The 9,029-nt window shown below is 38.2% G+C and overlaps 1 pseudogene; it reads left to right on the top strand.

Moving 5' to 3' along the window:
* The first annotated feature begins 7,992 nt into the window (after positions 1–7,992).
* LOC119521830 lies at positions 7,993–8,899 on the top strand (annotated as a pseudogene).
* Positions 8,900–9,029: the final 130 nt, after the last annotated feature.

The following is a 9,029-nucleotide window of genomic DNA, read 5'->3' as shown; positions in this document are numbered from 1 at the left end:
ATTAAGCTAAGTGTGTCACATACCTTGGTTTTCCAATCCTTACCAAAATGTGGCAACATTTGTAGTGTTATCTCCATTTTATAAATAATGAGGTTATGATGAGATGAAGTGACTTAACAAGGCCTCAGAGCTACCAAGAAGTTGAGCCACTGTTTAAACCCAAATACATCTGTTCTCATGACTGAGTTCTTTCTGCTATAGCACATTCCCACTCACTGTTGGGACATCTGTTTTGGTTGAATTATGTCATGCAAAAAGATTTGTGGAAGTCCTAATCCCCAGTACCTCAGAATGTGAAGTTATTTGGAAACGGGGTCCTTTCAGATGGAATTCGTTAAGTGAAAATGAGGTCAAACTGGAGTAGGATGGTCCCTAATCCAATATGACTAGTATCGTGACAAGAAGAAGACATTTGGATACAGACCTGTAGACAGACAAGGGAAGGATGCCATGTAATGACTGGGGCAAGATTGAAGCCTGAGGATGGCCAGCAAACCACCAGATGCTAGAGAAAGGCAAGGACGTTTCTCCCCTACTGATTTTGGACTTCTGGCCTTCAGAACTGTAAGACAATAAATTTCTGTTGCTTTACACCACCAAGTTTGTAGTACTTCATTATGGCAGCCACAGGAAACTAAGACAGCATCCTATCTCTCTGCCCAGCTCAATAAAAACTGACATTTATTAAGTAGTTGCTATAAGCATGATTTTTTCCAGTATGCTTTACATACTTCACAAAATTGAAGCACAGAAAGGAAACTGAGGTTACACATTTAATAAGTGACAGAGGGCTAAAATCAGTTAATTGGCTAACCTGGTCTTCATTTGTGTAATAGACAAAAATTCCTTCCCTTATTGAATATAAATCTTTAAGTGGTTTTGAAACTCTGGACTTTACTTGAAATCCCCATGCTAAGGAATTAAGGCAGTAGATTAGGAGTATGCTTGTCAACCACCATTATTATCATCATGACACCATTTCCCCTTCCATAGGAAGGCATTGGAAGCCGGTTTAATAGCAATGGATAATGTTTGGTGAAAAACCACTTGGTCCTTAGCATGACCACATAACAGCCATCTGCATCAGGCTACTGTCAGATTTGACCCAAATCCCAGGGGCAGCCTCATGAAGGGCAGCAAAATTAGTGAAGAGTAATCATATGGCAAGAGACCAAAGCCATTGCTTGGTTGAGGCAGAACTCTAAAGTCAAGTGCCAATGCCAAACTAAGGACCAGAGGAGTCAGTCATCACTCCAGTGTCAGAGACAAATGGAGATCCAAAGACAGGCTGAAATCAGAAGAAAATGAAACAGAACACAGTCGTGAAGAAGAATGGAGTGTGTACGCAGTGGGGGCAGAGGGAGGACAGGAGTAAGGCATGGGCAGACCTAACGCCTTTCAGCATGTCACTTTCTTGATCATCGTGCATGAGAGCAAGTGGAGTTCTTCTCTAGGGATACAAGTATTGCCTTGATACTCCCTGCCTTTGATTCTTTTTGCCTCAGCTTGTGTTTATCAGCACAGGTTTATCAAGCAGCTTAATTTAGTTCTCTTCCACTGTAAAAGATCCAGGGAATGGACAAACAAGAAGTGTTATTCCTACTGGGTCCCATTTCTTTAGGCATAGTCTCCTGGACCCCAAGGTAAAGCAGAACCAATGTGACTTGTAGAATGTTCAGATTTTGTGTGTGTGTGTATGTCTTCGGATCTAATATAATACCTCAAGTCATTTACCTGTAAAATGAGAATAGTATCAATTCACATTTATAAAGCACTTAGTACCTGGCACACAGTAATAGCTCAGGAAACGTCAAAAGAAAAAAATGTGCAGAGCACTTTCCATACTGATAAGTATTTTCCAAATCCTTCACAACTGACAACCATCTACAGGGTAGAGGCATCGTCACAAGAGATAGGAGCCAGCATCTGTGATCTTCAGCTCAATTTTAAGATGTTCATCCAATGATGTGGTGGGTCTGATTCTGTACCTCACCTCCTTGAGAGCTCTTGGTATCTTGTAACCTACAGCCTCAGGCCATTAGCAATAGGAAAATCCCCAAGATGAAGTTAGGTGCTCTGCTCATGTAGACACCAGGATATTACTTCTTGAACATGCAGCTGTGGTAAACACCAAAATGACATGAATCATAAAAAAATCACAGCTCAATCCATATCATGATCACAAAAGCAACCTGTCAGTTTTCTAGGGCTGCCATAACAAAGGTACCACAACTGGTTGGCTTCAAACAACAGAAGTTTACTGTCTCACAGTTCTCAGGGCTAAAAGTCTCAAATCAAGGCATCAGAGGGCCATGCTTCCTCTGAAGTCAGTAGGAAAGAGTCTTTCCCATGCCACGCTCCTGGCTTCTGGAGGGGCTTGCCAGCAGTCACTGGCATTCTCTACCTCAGTTGTCACGTAGTGTTTTCCCCTCTGTCTGTCTCTGTCTAAAATTCCTCACGATTCTTTCAGCCTCTACTCACTGCTCAATTCTAAAGCCACTTACACATTTTCACCCTACTTCCCTGTACCAAAATATTTATCAGTCATGGTTCTTCAGAGATAAAAGAGCCAACAGAATATACGTGTCTATATATTAAGAGATTTATTTTAAGGAATTGACTCACGCAATTGTGGGGGCTGGCAAATCTGAGATTTGTAGGCAAGCTGGCAGGCTGGAAATTCCAATGAGTGATGTTGCAGTCTTGAGACAGAATTTCTCCCTTTTGTAAGGACACCAGTCATATTGTAGTAACGGCTCACCCTACCCCAGTGAGGCCTCATTTTCACTTTCCTAATTCCACCTGTAATGACTCTATTTCCAAATAAGGTCACATTCTGAGGAACTGGGGATCACAGCATATCTCTCTAGGGGATATGATTTAACCCACAAGGCAATCCAGAGTAAAAGACAACACAAGATCTTCTAGCAGTCTAGGGCTTGTAATTTCCTCCTTAAGTTTCTATAGTATTTTTCCTTTGCTCTGTTATTATACAGATTTTATTTTCCTTCTACACAGGTGTGTTTGTCTTTTTTTCTGGTTTAACATTTTTCTCACGTGTGCTGCGAACACTCACAATGGACTTCAAACCAGAGCATTTGATCTCTACCAGTACATAACTTTCCAACCAGATGTCACAATTGCACCTTCACAATAATCAAAGGGCACTTCTATTTCTTCTTCTGAAAAATCACAGCTTTCAGGTGGGGAGGCAAAGGGAGACGGTACATCTCTCACATTCTTGGTTCAGTTTTGAGAGTGAGAAGAGATGAAAGAAGAAGAAAACAGACTTCAAAACATGCAGAAAACTGCTGCCTTTGCAAAAGATGAAAATGGTGGCATTCAAAACACTACAGAGCAGCAGTATTTCACTCCTGAACAAATAAAAGACCTTTCACAAAATAGCGTCTATGTGACCTGAGACAGTGAACCTCTTTATAGTACAGCAGTTGGTTTTACGGATAAAATAGTCAAACTTTGCCTTCCTACACCCACAACTCCGGTACTTGAAACTTTTCAATACCCATTGTGTTCGATCAAGTACTGCCATCCAACAGTTTCTCAGTTTTCTCCAGATAAACACGGAAGGTGAAAGTACCATATGTTAAGCAACTTAACCTCCTCCAAGGTGGCCATTTTTAATCAAGAGGGGTTAAAGGTTATATATATGGTCTGATAAACACTTCCTAGATTTAAGTGAGACATCTGTTATTCTGGGCAAGTAAAAGTTGATGATGAACTTATGATATAAGTTTCTGTTTATTTTTTTAATTAAGATGTTAAAAAAAAGATTGACAACTTTAAAAAGAAGCTTTGGAAAAGGTAAAATGGATCTTCTGGGAAAAGTATCAGAACTGGGGTATGGAATAGAGCAAACTCCGGAGGGAGAAAGGATCTGGCGATTAGGCACGAGCACAAATTTGGAGGGGGACATCAGGGAAAAGTGGAGGAGGAGTGGGGAAGGCAGATTGAGCAGTAGAGTTCAGTCTCTGGAGAGTAATATGGTTTCTGGTGGCTAGACTGGAGATGATTGCCTTCAGAGAGGTAATTGGTAGGGTAAAGTCCCTACAGGTAGAGTGAACGCTGTGATGGGACATCTGGGACAGTGACCAACAGCAGAAAGGACTGGAATAAGGAGAGGACACATTCTGCTGGACTGCTGGGTAGCAATGTGATTTTAGTGACTGAAGGAAAGTGGAAGGAACAAGTCATAGGTCCAATTAAAAAAAAAAAAAAAAAAAGCAAGCATTAACAACCACCACCACCAATAGAGATTCACTGATAACTATGGAAGGTCAGGCCTTGCACATAACACTTTATGAGAATTATCTCATTCATGAAGTATTAACTTCAATTTATAAGTGAGGGAATTCAGACTTGAGTTATATAGTCTTCTCAAGTGCTAGAGCTCAATTTATCCAAAGGCAAATTTATTTGGTTTTAGATCTTGGTAGCATTATGCTTTGTTCTATGCTAGAAAGGACAAAATGACAGGGAACTCAGAGGATAGGAACAAAGTCATGATTATAATTTTATACATAAGGAAACTGGGACTCAGACATGTTAAGAGACCTGCTCAAAAGTATATAGCACTTCGGTGTTTATAAAGCACTTTCACTTGGAAGCATTTCTCAGAATCAAGATAGAAACCTAGATATTAGATTCAGTTTTCAAGGGCCAGAAAAGTCGAATTGATATGAAATCACCCTGAAAAACATCAACAATAAAAAATAGGAAAAAATTTTTGAGACCTTGGATTAGACTAAGAATTATTAGATTTGACACCAAAATCATGATCCATAAAATAAAAAATCACTAAGTTCGACTTTATCAGAATTTAAAATTTTAATTCTGTGAAAGATACTGTTAAGAGAATGAAAAGACAAGCCATATTGGAAGAAATTATTTGCAAATTACATATCTGACAAGACCTTGTATCCAGAATATGTAAAGAACTCTCAGAACCCAACATTAAGAAAGCAAATCATCTGATCGTAAAAATGGGCAAATGATTCTAATAGACACGTCACCAAAGAAGATACACAAATGGCACATAAACATGTGAAAAGATTCTCAACATCATTAGTCATTAAGAAAATGTAACTTAAATCATAATGAGATACCATTACACACCTATATGAATGGCTAAAATCAAAAGAAGTAATACAAAGTGCAGACAAGGATGCAGAACAATCAGAACTGCTGGTGGGAATGAAAAATGGTAGAACCACACTGGAAAACAGTTTGGCAGCTCCTTATAAAGTTAAACATACTCTTATTTTATGGCCCAACTATCCTACTTATAGATATTTATCCAAGAGAAATGAAAATTTAGGTACACTTAAACAGCCGCAAATGTTTATGACAGCTTTGTTCATAATTCTGAAAAAATTGGTAACAACCCAAATGTCCCTCAATTGCTGAAAACTATACTGTGCTACATCCATTTAATGGAATATTACTAATATAGCAAAATGAACTTCTAATATGTGCAACACATAAATGAATCTCAAATACGTTATGTTAAATGAAAGAAGCCACACCTAAAAGACTACATACTGTATTATTCCATTTATATGATATTCTGGAGAAGGCAATAACTATCAGGAGGGAATACATAAGTACTTGCCAGGGAATAGGGGTTAGGGAGGAGTTGACCACAAAGAGGCAGCACGAGGAAACTTTGGGGGTGAAAACCTCTTCTGTACCTTGATTGTGGTAGTAGACACATGACTTTTTGCACTGGCAAAACTCATACCACTATACACCAAAAAAAAAAAAAAAAAAAAAAAAAAAATTAAAAATAAGGTTTACTATAAAATTAAATTTAAAAATAAAGGCCAACTTTAAAAAGTGAATGTATTACACGTACTTTTGCACTATAAAACTGTGCATGCATGCATCTAAGTGTGTGTGTGGGGGTGTGTGTGGGGGTGTGTGTGTGTGTGTGTGTGCAGGAGAGACAGAATAATGTAACTCCTCCTACCTATTCCAAATAAGATGGATCTTATTTAAAAGCACAGTACATATGGGCCTTTCTCCTACATAGAATCTTGTGCAGAGTAGGTATTAGATAAGCATCTGTTAAGTCAAAATGAATGAACATAACAAAGTGTACAAGTTACTGCAAACAAATTTGATTTGCAAAACATAAATACCAAAATTAAACAATTATCGTTCTTCATTATGTCTCAGTAATGATTCAGAAAAAGATCTTTGAACTGTACCACTCTAAACATACCAAACTTGTAAAATAACAAAAAAGCAACAGTCTGTTCAATTAATTTATTAACATATTTAAAATTCAGAATGGCTGATGATAATTTTGGTTGTCACTTTAAGTTATAAAGTGACTTAAAGCAATTTAAAAATCATAGGAGTGGAAAAGAAGGAAAAAACTTACACATGTTATGTATGATTATGATTTTCTAGACATATTAAAATTCATCTTTCTTATAATTGATGAATATGTAATATAGAAAATTACTTTAGAACAATGTGGGCACAATGAAAGTAAATCAAAGGACTAATATTTCAAAGCTGAATGCTTATTATATTTTATTTTAATCCAAATTTTTGAAGAATGATTCAATGCTACTTTAAAAATTAAACTACCTGTAAAGAATACAAATTATAGTCATTATCATGATTTGTTTTAAAAACAGGTCTTTAGCACTTAAATAAATGTCATGTGAAAGAAATCAACTACAATTCAAAAAGCAAAATAAGTATTGAGAAAACAATCAAAGTGGTATTAGTGGATATATTTCACTGAAAATATATAAATGTCAAATGATACCTGTTTAAAGTACAAACTTTTATGAACATATTCCAATTTTTAAAAATAGCACTGGTAGAATAAAGTCTAATATTAATTAGCAGGTACTGAGTTGGAAACAAAAGATATTATAGCAAAATAATAAGTGCACACATTAGATTCAATTTAAAGACTGTATTTCCACAAGCTTACTCATATTCAGTGGGAAGCAAGAATCAGATTAATTATGGAACCACTTCTGAATATGAGTCCAAAAGAAAACGAAATTTAAGAAAAACTATTATTCTTACTTTGCAAATGCCTACTCCATTTTAATTTTGTCTTGCAATATGAAGCTCTGTTTTCAAGATATTCAATGATATCTCACACATTAATACTTGTGTTGCTATTTCTTTTGATAGTGAATTGACATATGGGCCTAATTGCACAGCAGCACAACAAGGATACAGGATTTATATACAACAATATATTTTTCCCAGAACAATTAGTTCAGAGTTTGCCTCTGAGCCAGTAATGCATTTTATGGTGACTAATGATACTTTTCTAGGAGTCCAATAAATATTTCTGGTAGGAATAGCTCAGATAAAAATGGCATTATCTTATCTAAAATATCAGCCCTAACTATTCAGAGAAAACATTAATTCTTGCATCACATACACAATATGGTGAGAAATTATTTACAATGGTCTGATTGCAAAAGGTGCCACAAAATAATACAATTTTCCTCCCATATAAGCTCACCTAACCAGATTTACCTGTCTTCTCACCTTTTCCTATAAAAACAGCTGGTGACCCTGTGTCCAGACTTTGACAAGTAAAAATGCTCACTTTATGAAAAATCACAGATTATTCAGCAACTAGCACAGGGACTGGCCCAAAGTAGACATTCAATAAAAGTTTACTGAACTGACTGGAAATGTGAATGAATTATATGAAACAAGCACTAAGCAAAGTAATACCCTTAAAGCCAGTTTTAAATAAAATGGAATACTCATTAAGGGGAGGGATAGGAGTATTCTCATATAATGCTGGTATGAGAAAAGTTTGTACAAATTTTCTGATGGCAATTTGGCCAAGATTTTTTAAAGCCTTAAAAATGTGCATACAGATTGCCAAGAGGAGGCGGGGGAGCAGAGCCGGGACGCAGCCACCCCTGGTGCTGGATGCGGCGGTGAGGGCTCCCGTGAGCCGGAGAGGAGCCCCCAGGGAGGTGTATGAGGCGTCCATCATATGCTCCAGAGTCGTCTTCCACGGAAACCACAGACCAGTGGGAGAACTTGAAGTCCAATCCTGCTATCCAAGCTGCCATAGACCTCACAACAGGGGCCGCAAGTGGCTCATCAACTGCTGCCTCAAGACCTACTCCCAGGTGGGCTCCTGGAGCTGCTACAAAGGGACCAGCCCCACGCTGATCGCCAACATCTCCAAGAACTCGGCTTGTGCTACGGCTTCTGCCAGCAGGTCGTGAGGAAGGCGGTTGGATTGGACAAGCAGGCAAAGCTGAATGACCTGCAGAACGCCACCGCCGGCTCCTTCGCATCTGTCTTTCCGCACTGGCGCTCTGCCCCACTGAGCTAGTACACGTAGACCAGTGCTAGACGGAGACATCAGGCAAGATCACCAAAAGCCATAATACAGTTGGGTCTGTGGTAAATAGCATCCTCACAAAGGATGGTCCCTTGGGCTTCTTCCAGGGTTTCTGCAGCCCTTTACTTAGAGAAGTACTGGTCTATTTCTGCTTCTTGGGTGGCTAGAATTGAGCTTGTTGGGTTTTTTTTTTTTTTTTTTTTTTTTTTTTTTTTTTTTTTTGCATCAGGGAGAATAAAAGATGAACTAGGTCCTGTGCCTTTGATGTCAAGTAGTGGAGTTGGTGGAATTAGCCTCTGGGTGACTGTATACCCAGCGGATTGTATAAAATCCAGAACTCAGGTTCTTTCCACGGCTGGAAAACAGGCAGCATTTCTCAGAACCTTTGTGACTATTGTGAAAAATGAAAGAATAACAGCCCTATATTCTGGACTGAAGCCTACTATAATTTGTCTGTTCCCTGCCAATTGGGCTCTGATTTTGGCCTATGAATGTAGCAGGAAGTTGAAGATGAGCCAGTTCGAAACATGCTGAAGTGTCTTGGTGAACCTGGCCCTAAGAACATGTTTAGGGACTACAGTTCATCTCAGGATTTCACGGAATTCAAGACCAATATGCAATTATTTTGGCTTCATGGGAATTTTATGTTTTTGTCTTCCCTTCT

This window comes from Choloepus didactylus, chromosome 1 (genome assembly GCF_015220235.1).
Source record: "Choloepus didactylus isolate mChoDid1 chromosome 1, mChoDid1.pri, whole genome shotgun sequence".
NCBI lineage: Eukaryota > Metazoa > Chordata > Mammalia > Pilosa > Megalonychidae > Choloepus > Choloepus didactylus.
The sequence above is the reverse complement of the archived record's forward strand: the minus strand, read 5'-3'. Positions and strand labels throughout refer to the sequence as shown.